We start from the raw sequence: 14,496 nt of genomic DNA, 5'->3' as shown, positions 1-14,496 counted from the left end.
TTCTTTTTTTAAAATTTTATTTAAATTCAATAACCAACACATAGTACATCAAGAGTTTTTGATGTAGAGTTCAATGATTCATTAGTTGTGTATAACACCCAGTGCTCATCACAACCTGTGCCCTCCCTAAATGCCCATCACCCAGTTACCCCATCCCCCCACCCACATCCCCTCCAGCAACCCTCAGTTTGTTTCCCGGGGTCACGAGTCTCTCATGGTTCTCTCCCTCTCTGATTGATTATTATTATTATTTTTTGATACATTATCTTCTTTTATTCAAATACCAGTCTGATCACACATGGTTCAAGAACACTCAAATAATAAGCCACATATAAATAGATGTTAAAGATTGGTCTTCAAACATTATAGCCAATGATGCCACGCTTGCCTATGATCTCGCCGACATAAAACCACATCCACAGCTCGGTGGCCACCAAACCATTCAGCAGAGCTTCCTTAACTGTGAGCTGTTTGAAGCTACCAGTTTGAGCACTCTTGACTATTTTTTTCAAGCTCTGAATAGCTGTAGGGATCTCAGCAGGGGTTGGAGGAACCAGCTCAACCTTGGCATAGTGCCACAATGTGGCCAGTTGAGGCTTTGAGTAAGTCACAGCAGCGTTCAGCAGCGCCGGGGCCTTCTCCGTGAGGTTACGGACAAACTGGCCATGGTTCCAAGCTGGAAGGTCCTCTGATTGATTATCTTTAAATGAGAGCCCTAGTGAGGGCTCAGTAAATGTTAGCTATTATTATTATGATTAGTGTTAGTATTAAGGCTAACTTTTCTTCAACCGTGTTACAGATATTAGGTGTGTTCTTCAATTGGGAATGAGTACATCTCTTTTTTCATTTTTAAAAATTGTGGTAAAATATGCATAACATAAAATTTACCATCTTAATCCTTTTTAAGTGCACAGATCTGTGGCTTAAGTCTCTTCACACTGTTGTGCAGAATATGTTATTTTAAGTGGGGAGTGGACCAGGGAAGGCATGGTTGCGGATGGGTGTGGGGGCTGTGTTTGCAGCATTCAGAGTCCTGCTCTGGGTACAGCCCAGTGCGGGAAGCGAGCAGGGTGACTAGGCCATACGGAGGAGAGCCAGGCAATCGTTGTCCAACTGTTCTGTGAGCAACTGAGAGGCTGACACTCAAATATTTATGTCGTGTCATCTCTCCACTTTGTTTTTATCCACTTCACGGGCTTCATTTGCTCAATCAGTTCTTTGATCCTGGGAAGTAAAGACCTGGGTTCAGATCCACTTTGCCGATGTCATTTGTTTGAAATGTCAGCAAATTAGTGGCTAAGAGAACATTTAGAAGTGCAGTGTGCCACAATTCAGAGGTTCATGACTCAGGTCTTAATCTAGACATCTGGATTAAACGTGGAACTGAACTCAGTCATCTTACTGCATTCTTCGAAATGGACAAGGCCAGAAGTTTAGAAGATCAATTTCTGAAGGTCATAAGGATATGAGAATAAACAGACTTATGTAAAAATGGCAAGTCCATACCCCTAGCTCCCTGAGATTGTTTCTTGAATTTGTTGGTTGTAGAATTTACTGGAATTCTACTTAAAATGATCTCATCCTCCCCCAGAACAGGTTTATTGTGAGGAGTTTCTAACGTGTAACTTTTCAGGTAAGTGCCTGTTATCCCTAATGCTGAATTTGTTATTTAGCTCTTCTGCGCCTGTTTAGCTTACCGGCGTCAAAAAGACATGAGCTTTCAAATACATGGGGGAGAGAGAGAGAGGTCTTAGTTTGGCAGACTGGAAACAAAGAGCATCATCGTCTCCAAGGTGGCTACCCTAGTTGTTACTTAGAGCTCACAAAGAGAATATTGGCAACCTAAAGGTTCCAGGAGAGCACACCTAGGGGCAACCACCTAGAGATTATTATTTTATTTTTCAGCTTTATTGAGATGTAATTGACATGTAACATTGTGTAAGTTTAAGATGTACAACTGCAGTGATCTGTGTGGATATTGCAAAATGATCACCACAATAAGGTTAGTTAACACTTCCGTTCCCTCACATAGTTACAATTTTTGTGTATTGAGAACTTCGAAAATCTACTCTCCCTTAGCAGCTTTCAAATACACAATACAGTGCTGTTAACTGTAGTCACAGTCTGGTGCGGTATATCCCCAGGACCTGTTCATCTTCCAACTGGAAGTGTGTTCCCTTTGACCACTTTTGCCCGTTTTCTGCCCTATTCCTCACCCCATGTCCCTGGCAACCACCGGTTTTTGTGAGTTAATTTTTTTAGACTCCGCATAAAAATGAGAGCATACATTACTTGTCTTTCTCTGTCTGACTTATTTCACTTAGCATGATGCCCTCAAAGTTCATCTGTGTTGTCACAAATGGCAGGATTTCCTTGTTTTTTTTTTTAATGGCTGGATAATATTTCTTTATTATTTCCTTTATCCATTCAGTCAGTGGACACTTAGGTTGTTTCCATGTCTTAGCTATTGTAAATAATGTCACAGTGAACACGGGAGTGCAGATATCTCTTCAAGATAGCAATTTTATTTCCTTCAGATAGATATCCAGAAGTGGAATTGCTGGGTGGTATGATAATTCTATTTTTAATTTTTAGAGAAAACTTCATACTATTTTCCATGGTGGCTGTGCCAGTTTATATTCCTACTATTGGGGCACAAGGGTTCCCTTTACTCCCTGTCCTCACCAACACTTGTTATCTCTTGTCTTTTTTGATATAAAGATTTAAATTTAGCCATCCATCCATCCAGAAAGCATTGAATATGCTCACAGACACTGGGAATTTTCAGGAGGGGGAATCCCATGTAGCGTTTTCTCGTGTAGTCTAACTGTGGAACCCTAAGTATTCTGTGGAGCAAAGTTTTGGAAACACTAAATAACGAACTGTGCAGTGCCCTTGAATTCCCTTTGGTGCCTCTTCTATAACCCTAACCTGATGAACCTTTATATCTCCTAGGGAAGGGGACTCCTGGGTGGCTCAGACGATTAAGCATCTGCCTTTGGCTCAGTTCCTGATCCCAGGTTCCTGGGATCGAACCCCGCATCTGGCTCCCTGCTTGGCGGGAAGCCTGCTTCTTTCTCCCTCTCTCTCTGCCTCTCCCCCTGCTTGTCAAATAAATAAATATATCTCCTGGGGTATTTTGCAAAGAGTAAGATTTGGGTAAGCAGTGGCTAGAATTTTTTAAATCCACAAGATTTTGTGAAAGCCCGTCTTTCTCCAGTGATTTGAGGCGTTGAAATTTTAGTTTGGATGAAAAGAATAGAGAAACAGGTATCTGAGAATGCCAGGCCTCCCCTTCTGCATTTTCTAGATAAACAAAAACTGCCACCTTCCTTTCATGCAGAGCCACCTGGCCTCTGGCCTCACACCTGGGATGTTTCATCTTTAAGTATCTGATTGACCTGCCTTTCCACTCTCTACCTCCTACTCCCAATTGGAATCCAGGGAGTTGTGAACGTACGTGTTTGGGGAGAAGGCAGGAATTGCAGTACCACCTGGAGGCTGGGCAGGCACACCCCTGCATGCCATGTTTATGTTTGTGTGAAGGTGTAGAGGTCCTGGCTGGAAGCTCATCTCTTGGGCTGGGTCGAAGAGGCTGTTGATGCCTGGGGAAATCAATCCCCAAGTTCCTGGGTCCCCAGCCTCCACCTCTCCCCGAGATCACTTCTCTCATCCCACCCTGGATGGGGTAAGGTCCTGATGGCAGGGGGGTCCTGAGGAAGAGGATGAGGAAAGCTATCTCCCTTCTGTAGTCCTTGAGGATCAAAGAGTCATAAGCATTTCCTCTGAAGAACACTGCTTCCTGACATGTTGCTTGTCTTGCGATCAGGTTTCTTAGCAGGAAGAAATAGCTTCTCTTTGCCTCCCACGAACATTCCAAGGTGTGGGGATGGTCATAGTTGAGAGATAGAGAATAGAGAATAAGACGAGAATGGCTTCAAGTCCCTTTCTGCCTGTCTCAGGGAAGTAGAAGAGCGAACCTACAAACAAAACAGTAGTTTCCCCAAATTTGTAAAAATTGCCTTTAAAGAAACTACAAATACCTTCATTGTCCTGTCTGATAACATGCTAGTGGCATGTTTAGAGAGGCACTTAGACTCTAAGGCTCTATTTTCATACTTGTGTGTATCACATCATCATTAGCAAAATAATATGTGTGAAAGTGCTTTATAAAGAATAAAAAGAAGGGCGCCTGGGTGGCTCAGTCGGTTAAGCGTCTGCCTTCAGCTCAGGTCATGATCCCAGGGTCCTGGGATCGAGCCCCACATTGGGCTCCTTGCTCAACTGGGAGCCTGCTTCTCCCTCTCCCTCTGCCTGCTGCTCCCCCTGCTTGTGTTCTTTCTCTCTCTCTCTGTCAGATAAATAAATAAAATCTAAAAAAAAAAAGAGTAGAAGAAGTATGTATAGGAAATGATTCTTGTTCCAACAGCACTTATTAAAGCTTTGCTTTTTGTGGGGTGTCATGGCTGGCTCTTTACCAAGGTGGGTTTTAACACTTTAAGGTGGATACTTGCCTCATGGAACAACTCAGGCTCCTAGAGGCAAACTGCCTCTCCTTGTCAGGTTACGTCAAATTCCCATCATTTGTCCTTTTATGACAACTGGAGGGGATAACATAGTAAGGCATGCTTATTATAATGCAGCTGATTTGAAAATTTACCAGGAAGCAGAGTTTTGAGGGGCTGGAGGAAGGGACAGTTCCATTTTGAAAGGGGAAAGGAACGAGGTGCGGCAGATGACTTGTGGTCAGAGGTATTCTGATGTCTGAAAAGCAGCCTGCCCGAGCCAAGGGGGAGGAATGATGAGCACTCCATTTGCCTTATGATTTTTCCTTGTTGTTCAATTTGAGTGAATCTGATAAGATCCTTGACATTTAGAAGCTCATACAACGGAGATATAAATAAACATATTGAAGACATTAATAAATACCTATGAGAAATAAAGTATTTCCATTATGGTAAATGCAGCCTGTGGGGGTGTTGCGTGATGGGGGAATTCTGTGAAGTTCATTTTCAGATAGGGGGCCTGGAAAGGGAGTCAGGGACTGCTTCCTAGGGACAGTGGACTTCAGGAGCTCTCAGAGTGACAGCATGGACGTTCTAGATGTGGGGGAGGGGACAGCATGAGGCTCCAGAGTGGACTTGGAGCTTTGGAAAGTTTGCAGGTTGATCACTGAAATATGCAGGAAATCTTATATAAATGACCAAGACACTGTCCTGGGTTAGCACAGAAGCACTTTAATGTGTTGTAAGAGATCCTAATAAATATGTCTTTCTTTTTCTAAAATCAGCACAAATGCCAGGTCTTTAGTACAGTAGAGTCTCACTGAAGGCCTTAAGAGGAACGTGTGTGGTTTCTGAGTAGGGTTTCCCTGCAAGTAAAAATGTATTTGCTAACAAGATAGATGCCAGTCAGAGTTGGTCCTCAGAATACATACTGTCCAGCACTGCTGTGTGGTGTGATTTGGGCACAAGTTCTGGGCGGCTTCTGAATGTTCTGCTTTTTGCATGATTCCGGAAACGATACAGTCTACATCCTGAGTGAGAAGAGCTTCCACTCACTGGCTGGTTGTTTGATTAAGCTAATTTTTCTTTTCTTTCTTTGACCTTGGAGAATTTTCAGTTGAATTTCTCTTGAAAGGCTTATTTCTTCAAAGTTCGTTAATACGTTCAGTTAAGATCTATGCTTCCAAATTCATCAGCACATTTATTAAAAACCACCAAGACTCTACAGATTTGGGGGTCTGACTAGATGCGGCCTGTACAGAAGTCGATTCTTAGGAATATGGAGGACGAGATGGAGAAGAATGTTCAAATTCCCTCAGGCTGAGTTGTAATTTATAATTATGACTCCCACGTGGTTAAAATTCCAAACTATCCAAAGCCATTATTTTCATTAATAATTGTTTATTGATAGGAATCTGAATTCTTATACCTCAGAGTTAATGTCCAAAAACCAAGGACCCTTACTTCAAGGATCTTACATAACAAACCAGCCCATTGTTGAAACCTCAAACTCCTGCCATGTTGTCCCAAGGACTGCGGGAAATACAAAAGAAATCTAAGTCTCTGTCCTTCAAGAATTTGTGGTCTAGTTGGATTTTAAGATCAATACATAAGAAACAATGGGGCCTATCTCAGTTAGAATGCTTTTGACTGCAGGACACAAAAACCTCGGCTGGAGCTGGCTTAAATGAGTAGCTAGTCAGGTGACCAGACATCAGAGGTGGACTGGTGTTAAGCTAGAGGTCCAGAGGCTCAAAAACATTAGCTAAGACCCAGGTTCTGTGAGTCATTTCCCTTTGCCAACCCCAAGGCTGCTTCATCTTGGGCTGTAGGATGGCTCTGTCCAGTGGGAGAGCGCTGGCATCCCATAGCTTGCTCAGAAGAGCAAGGAAATTCCATTCTCAGAAACTCAGAAAGTCCCCTGTCACTTCTCATTGGCCCTAATGAGTTACACAGCCATCCCTGAATCAAGAAATTTGGCAAAGGTGATGGGAATAGTCTAATTGGCTTAGATTCTTCAGGGTTCACCACTGGAGCTGGGGTAAAGGTCAGCTTCCATGAAAGCATTGGACTGCATGAAGGGGAGGGTAGATACTAGAAGGGGAATATGGGTTCAGTTGAAAAGGGGTCAGATGGATGCTGGGTTGACCAATATGTATATTCACTATGGGATCCAAGCAATGCGTTAGGCTGTATTGGGGGAAATACACTCTAACATCTATAACCACACCTGCCTTCCAATAATGCTGGATGTCATTAGATGGATGCCATCTTGCTGGTGCTGCCTTTGGAAATGTGCCAGGTTTGGACTGTGAAGTAGTGGGGGCTGATCAGCTCTGGACAGTGGAGGCATAAAGAATTTAAAGTTGGGGGTTTGGAAAAGGAAAAATCTAACATAGAGAGGAGCCACGCAGGACCAGGAATTTCCTTGGGTAGAAGCAGATCCAGAAACGCTCGGGGTGGTGGAGGGGAGTGGCAGATGAGAAGGTTGCAGAGAAATGTCTAATGAAGACTTTGAAAGTTGCTCCTGGCAGGTGCAATGAAAACTCTTCCTTCTATGAAACCCTATGAGCCCTTCTCCAAAATGCTACATAAAGTTTGTTACTCAATAATCCTTTTGCTTTAGTGTTGGAGTTTAGGAATATCCTGCAATTATGCTCTTAATCTCCAGTTTGCCTTTTTGTCACTTTTTGGTGTCATCTTTCCCCCCAAACAGGTTTCTGTAATAGGGAGAGCTGGGGAGACTGAGACACTGTCCCATCCTCCCCAGACCTCAGTCTCCTGGTTTCTGTCCTCCAAGGGAGAAACAATGGCTGTGAGGATACCCAGTAGAGGGTCCCTTCCATCGGCAGAAATTGGCCGTGACATCTCTCAGATGCACCTAATGGCTTCTGAGGATGGTTATGATTTCTTCGCGGTGTGCAGGTGACACGAAGCTTCCTCAAGCAGGCTTGGGTTGTACATACAGTACAACATGTCTGTGTGCAGAGAATTGTCTTTCTTTTCTTGGTTTTCAGGGCCAGTGGGATTACACGCCTTCCCTCATTTATTCTTACAACAGTCCAGTGTGGTAGGTACTATTACTATCCTCATTTTACAGATGAGAAACTAAGGCTCAATCATTAGAAACTTTGGGCCAATCATTAGTCATCGTGAATCCTGAATTCACTCTGAGCCCATAGTCCTGACCAAAATACTGCACTGCCTCCTTCCTTTCTGGAGGGGTTTACAGAGGCCCCTCCAGCTAGGTGGCAGAGACTCAGCATCACGACTCCCTGTTCAGTGCTCATGCTATAGTCACTGTAGTGAGCTTGGCCTTCAATGCCTTATCTGTAAGATACTTGTAGCCGTAACATCTGATGAATCTGTGGATGAGCTTGCGGCCTTGTGTTAATAAATCAAGTTCCAAGACCATGCTCTAATTTTACTTTTTTAATAGCCATGTTTTATCAATATTCAACGAAATTTGAACATCTCGTAAGTGAACATCTCACACATTTTTCTAGAAGTGCCCGAGGCAGACAAAACCCCTCATTCTATTGTGGGGAACATGTTTTACTAAAAGAAATACACAAGGCTGTCTTTGGGGGCTAGAAAGTGAGTTTTCCACTGTTAGCATTCTTTCCCCACCTGCCCTCACTGACTAACTTTTCATATTCTTGGGGGGCAGTCAACAGCTTGTTGGCCTTTATCTTACTTATTTCTCCTGTCACGTGAGAGAATCTGCACAGTACACATGAGAATTCACCCACTACACTGCTTTGCTAGAACATGGTGCATGCCAACAAATTCTCAGTCACGGAAGTGCTGAGAGAAAGTTGGTGGGATGGAGTGGCCAGCCCCTGTCACCTAGCAGGGACCTCGCACAGCCCAGCACATGGTTTATTAGGCATGAATGAATGCATGCACTTGTGAATGAATGATGTGGCTTTCCAGAAAACGTTTCAGAAGTCATTTATAATCTTTTCAGGTTTGCTTGGAAATTTCAGTTGTCTGGAAGTTCGGCATGCTACAGATCAAAGATCAAAACGAGTGCTCTATTATTATAGAGCTTTATTGTTTACAATTTCTCACATTCTCCTTTGTGTTTAAGAATGATACGATACAAGCTAAATCCATAAGCAACCAGTTCCTTCCAAACTTAAACGACCTAATCTAATTTACTGTATGTAACATATGTTAGCGGACTCAAAGATGCCTTAACAAAGATAGAACATAGGCGAATTCAGATTGTTTCCCACTCTGTTTCTTCTTGCTTGACACTAGGGCAGCTTAAGGCTGGCAACAAAATCTACTTCTTTTCTGCAATGGGAAACATCTCAGTAACCAACAGGGCGCATGTATTCCTGCATCTTTCTTTCATTTAGTCCAAATATTGACACATTCTCTCTTAAATATTTAAGATGCCTGGTAAAAAGCCAAACAGTATTACTCAAATTCCTTAAATCAATGATTAAAGATTTTTAATCTTGTCTTTCAAACAGCACACTGAAAGTGTAGCCTGTAAGAATGGCTGACAAGCCTAGTGGAGATACGAGTTATAAAGTAACTAAAAAAATCTTTTCAACAAAACCCAAGTTAATTCTTGCCTGATGTTGATTCACAATAGATCTGTGTAATCCCTTTCGTTACTTAACATATGACTTGCAATAAAAAACTATCCTGAAGTCAACTATTTATTATTATTATTATTATTTTATTATTATTATTATTATTATTTTTTTTTAGCAGGCTCCACACCCACTGTGGGGCTTGAACTCGTGACCCTGACTGAGATCAAGTGTCAGAGGCTCTACCGACTGAGCCACCCAGGCACTCCAACTATTTATTATTTTCAAATTTATCTGCTTATTACCTGATAGAGAAAGGAATTTTGTACTGGAAAAGATGTAGGAAACCTATGGTTTATTTTATTTAAAAAAAATTTTTTTTTAAGATTTTATTTATTTATTTATTTGACAGAGAGAGAGAGACAGCGAGAGAGGGAACACAAGAGGGGAAGTGGGAGAGGGAGAAGCAGACTCCCCGCTGAGCAGGGAGCCTGACGTGGGGCTCGATCCCAGGACCCTGGGATCATGACCTGAGCTGAAGGCAGACGCTTAACGACTGAGCCACCCAGGCACCCCCTATGGTTTATTTTAGACCTAACACTTGGAGGTCCAAAGGGAACAAATAACTGTCCCCCAATTTCAGAGATAGGATGTGACATGGCCCGGTTTTTCTGAGCCCACCCCAGTGACTCTTTCCTGCTAAGATGCCTGCTCCCGGCCATAACCCCAACACCCCTTCTGAAGAAAGAAGTCTCACACTGCTCCTTGTGGGTCGAGGTTGACCTGTGGAGGCTGCAGTTACCCTCCTGGGCGCCTTCACTGTGGAGACCTGCTAAGAAGAGGAGAACATTTCCCTTTCTAACACCCATTCATTCTAGAGTAGGATCTGATAGTTTCTCCCTCCTCCTTTTTTACAAGATTTATTTATTTGAGAGAGAGAGAACACAAGCAGGAGGGGCAGGGAGAGGGAGAGAGACTCTCAGGCAGACGTCGTGCTGAGTGCAGAGCTTGACGACAGGTTCCACCTCGCTACCCTGAGAGCGCGACCTGAGCTGGAACCAAGAGTCAGACGCCTAACCAATGCACCACTCAGGTGCCCCCTGATAGGTTATTTCAAAAGTATTTATCACAGCCATTATTTCCATTATTGGTGATAAACATTTTATATGTTATAGGATTAACTTTTTTTAAAGATTTTATTTATTTATTTGAGAGAGAGAGAGGATGAGCAGTGGGAGGGGCAGAGGGAGAGAGAGAGAGGGATAAGCAGACTCGAAGATTCCCCACTGAGGAGGGAGCTTGACTCGGGCTCGATCCCAGGACCCTGGGATCATAACCTGAGCCGAAGGCAGAAGTTTAACCGACTGAGCCACCCAGGTGCCCCAGGATTAACTTTTCATAGCACTTTCTGTACTTATCTTTCATGCACTATCTTATCCTCATTTTAACTCTGAGTGGGAAGTGCTAGTGTTTCCATATCACCGGGGAGAAACTCGGGGCCGGGTGTGTTATTTGCTGGAGGTCATGTACCCAGTAGGTATGAGTACGTAGAAGGTTCTAGCCTTCACTAGAACCGAGGTCTTTTAATTCCCCTCCTTTATCCATTCATTTATATTAAAACTTCTGTTACTGAGATGACCAAGAGTTCTATAACTATGAGGGCGGAATTTAAATCTTCTGTGACTTATGTTGAAAAAATCTTGGGTTATTTGATTCCTACTCAGCCATTCTCTTTGGCCTCTGACTTTTGTTCCCACCACGAGGACAGTTCATGACTGGGTTTCTGTTTGGAAGATTCTCATTCCAGGTGTCCACTGTGTCGCCTGGCCAGTTCCATGCCATGCTGGTCAGCGTCCTTTAATTCCCGGGAGGCATTCATGCCAGCAACACCCCAAATCGCCACCGAGGCACCTGCCTTAAATTTTCTCTCATGCATTTTCCAAATCCTGAAACCTGTGGATTTCTGGAATTTTCTCTTAAGCTCTCAGGGGCTTATTTTAATGGTTACAAAGGGCTGGTTGGACCAATTTCCTTAGGGCATGACCTCTCTCTTTGGGAGAATTGTGCACCCACAAATCACGGCTGGAACAAGGAAGTATTTTTACTCATGTGTCCCGCATTCCCTTTTTTCTTTCGAGTAGTCTACCAAAGGCTTCAGGATTACCCCTCTTGCTGCTCCTCGCCTCAAATGTAAACAAATCATAAATTCTGCAGGAAAGTAGTGCAAAGGTTTTAAAGACCGTGTTTACAACCGGGATTGATCTTCTGAAAACCGAACTTTACTCAAGATAGAGAAAAATCCAAGGAAGAAAGAGAAGAGAGAGATAGCTTGCATTGCATAAATCTCTCTTTTCACCTCATCGGCCTCCAATCTGAGAGAGACACATTCCTGGTATTCAGAACCAGTGTTCTCGCATATCGACATCTGCAATACAAGTTAATGGCAGCTGAGTGTTTGTACGGGAGTCCAGCCCACAAAACCTGTTCCTCGTGATTAATGATGAGTTCGTTAAGTGTTTCAGATCTACACGATGGCTTCTATGGATAGGAGAGAATATTCTGAGCTCAGACATGTTTGTTCTTTTCGAGAAGCCTGTCCATGGACTCAGAGGTCCTCGGGGGACCAACTGTGGCTCTTGAGAGGCTGCTCCCTGAGGGCTCATGACTCCCGCAGGGCACCTGGTCCTGCAACCACAGACCAGAAACGTGGATGCAGAGTAGCCATTAGGGGTGGCCTGGCCATCAGGGCTTCTTGCCTAAACCTCCAAAAGCCTGCTTTTCCTGCTTTTGGTGGAAAGAAAATTCATAGACAGGCAAGTTGAGGCTATTAGCATTCCTGGAAAGAATGAAGGCTGAACCTAAGAAATTGGGGGTGGCTCAGCCATGTAGACTCCTTGGAGAGGTGTCATCAATTAAAAAAAAAATTGAGAGGGCTCTCCATGGCCACTTTAATCATCTATCTTGGTGAGAGGACCCGAAATAACATTTACCTTTCCCTTTGTTTTCAATTAGCTGCAAGCAACAATGAGCACTGGGTCTGCTGACCTTCCCCCACCCCACCCTTCTCCCACATTAATCCCAGCTGGTCCTGTCGCCGCAGTCATGCCTGTGGCCCGCTCCTCCCTGCACTACATAGCTGTGATTAGTTATATACCTTCTCTGGGTTACATTTGCCTTTATTTCTCACATCTCTCTGTCTTGTCTCCCATTTTGTATGTTAGAATCTCAGGATGGACAGAGTCACACTGATACCGCAATGAAGGCATAGTGACTGACTCTGCCTTGTCACTGATTGAGGGCTGAGTCTAGAAGTTTCTAAAATTCAGCTGACAAGACAGGATTTGGCTAGCATTACAGCCCGCTATGTGCCAGGTACTGGACTGAGGATGGTGGCTGAGCCAAAGGTGTATTTGTCCCCTTCCTTTGTCTCCATCAGCCCCTGCTACAGCTAGCCAGCAACCATGATCATGGAGAGTGACCTTAATGATGTCTTTTGATCTGGACAATGGTTATTTTTCAATTTGGCATGAAATTCTAAAGGAAATTTGCTATTTTTCTTAAGCTTGTCTCAAAGGTGTGCTTGCTATAAAAACACCCCTTCAGGACAAGTTCCCAGGACTCCTGGGTGGCTCAGTCAGTTAAGCGTCTGCCTTCGGCTCAGGTCATGATCACAGGGTCCTGGGATCGAGCCCCGTATCGGGCTCCCTGCTCAGCAGAGAGTCTGCTTCTCCCTCTCCCTCTGCCTGCCGCTCCCCCTGCTTGTGCTCTCTTGCTCTCTTTCTCCCTTAAATAAATAAAATCTTAAAAAAACAAACAAAAAAAAGACAAGTTCCCTATGTCTCTCTCCTTTTAACCTCATCTTCTCCTGACTGGAAATTCTGGACCCACCACTGGTTACAATCTCTGTGGTTACAAAGATGGGATCTGAGGGGCTCACAAGTCAAGAAAACTCGTAAGTCAGTATCGGTCAATACTGAAAGCCTATCACAAGGCTGGACATTTTTCTGCAATATAATAAATTTCAAGGTGTAATAGAGGCACTGTGACTGATGAATACTAGTTTCAGAAGTGGATGGAGGCAATTTTGCTGTGCACCTTCTGCCAAGCACAGGGTCAATAAATAACATTCAGCATGTTACGAATTTGTTTAAACAGTGGGTGTCTCACTGGGTATCAGCATCATAAATGTGCCTGAGGCCCCTTTGATACCATTCTCTGTCGACAACAGCCCTGATCCCTAATTGCAACAGTTTTTGGATTGCTTTGTTTTGTTTAAACACAAACTGTTAAGCGACAGACTCAGGAATGAAAGTTGAGCTTTCAGTATTAAAAAAGTCACTGATGTGCAGTGTAAGCCCCAAAATGATAGTGAACTCTCCGTGAGAACTTGTCTTCAACCACTGACCCCACGTCGTCTACTCTTGGATGATCTATGTCTTGTCTATAAATGATTTCCCCCAATCTTCATAACAATCTGTGAGATAATGTGTGGTTATCTCCATTTTACACCTGAGGAAACTGAGTCTCCGAAGGTCGATAATGCGCCCACAAGCACGGAGCTAAGTAGTGTCTGCATGCAGATCTGTCTGGCAGCAAAGCCCCGGCTTTTCCTACTGCACAATATTCATATATAGAATCAGGTTTGATGTGTGAGGAAACCAGCTGGAGCTATATTGCAGATAGTTTCCAATGCATTTGGGGGAGAGAGTAATAAATTGCTTTATTACTTTCTTCTCCTTACTTCTCATTTCATTTGCTCTCCCACTCACTGTTCTAATTCCTTTCCTGGCCACCTCAAGTTTTGCCTGGATCCTATTTTTTCTTTTTTAAATAATTTATTTTAAAATAATTTTAAACTTGTAGAAGTTGCAAGAACAGTAGAAAGAAATCTTGTTTATCCATTTCCCCCAGGATACCCATTTATTAATATTTTATATTTTCAGGCTCTTTCTCTTGCCTTCTCTCTCTCTTCATATATATAGTGTAGTTGTACATATTATACATATATGAATAATGAATACAGTCTTTTTCTGAACTGCTCGAGAACAAGTTGCTGACAGACCGCTCATCATTCCTAATTGTGCAGGTATGTATTTCCCCAAAGCAAGGACACTCTCCTATATAAATGGGATACAACCATGCAGGTTACTGTCACACATTATCATGTCCTCCACAGACTCCATTTACACATTGCCAACTGTTCCCACCGTGTCACTTCTTTCTTTCTTGTCCAGGGTACAATTCAAGGTCATATGTGCCTGTTAGTGGCCAAGCCTCTCCAGTCTCTTTTGATTCGGAATGGTTCTTTGGTCTTTCCCTATCTTTCAGGATCTCAAGTGGAAAAAGTACTAGCTTTTCATTTTGTAAGATGGCCGAACCCTGGGTCTGTCTGATAAGTCTTCATGCCCAGACTCAGGCCATGCATTCTTGGCAGGAATCCT

General features: G+C 43.3%; 1 pseudogene; it reads right to left on the bottom strand.

The window, feature by feature from the left end:
* Positions 1-250: 250 nt before the first annotated feature.
* On the bottom strand, positions 251-7,920 carry LOC118527436 (ATP synthase F(0) complex subunit g, mitochondrial pseudogene; annotated as a pseudogene).
* Positions 7,921-14,496: the final 6,576 nt, after the last annotated feature.

Source organism: Halichoerus grypus, chromosome 13 (assembly GCF_964656455.1).
Source record: "Halichoerus grypus chromosome 13, mHalGry1.hap1.1, whole genome shotgun sequence".
NCBI classification, from domain to species: Eukaryota; Metazoa; Chordata; class Mammalia; order Carnivora; family Phocidae; genus Halichoerus; species Halichoerus grypus.
Note: the sequence above shows the minus strand (reverse complement) of the source record. Positions and strands in the feature narration are given on the sequence as shown.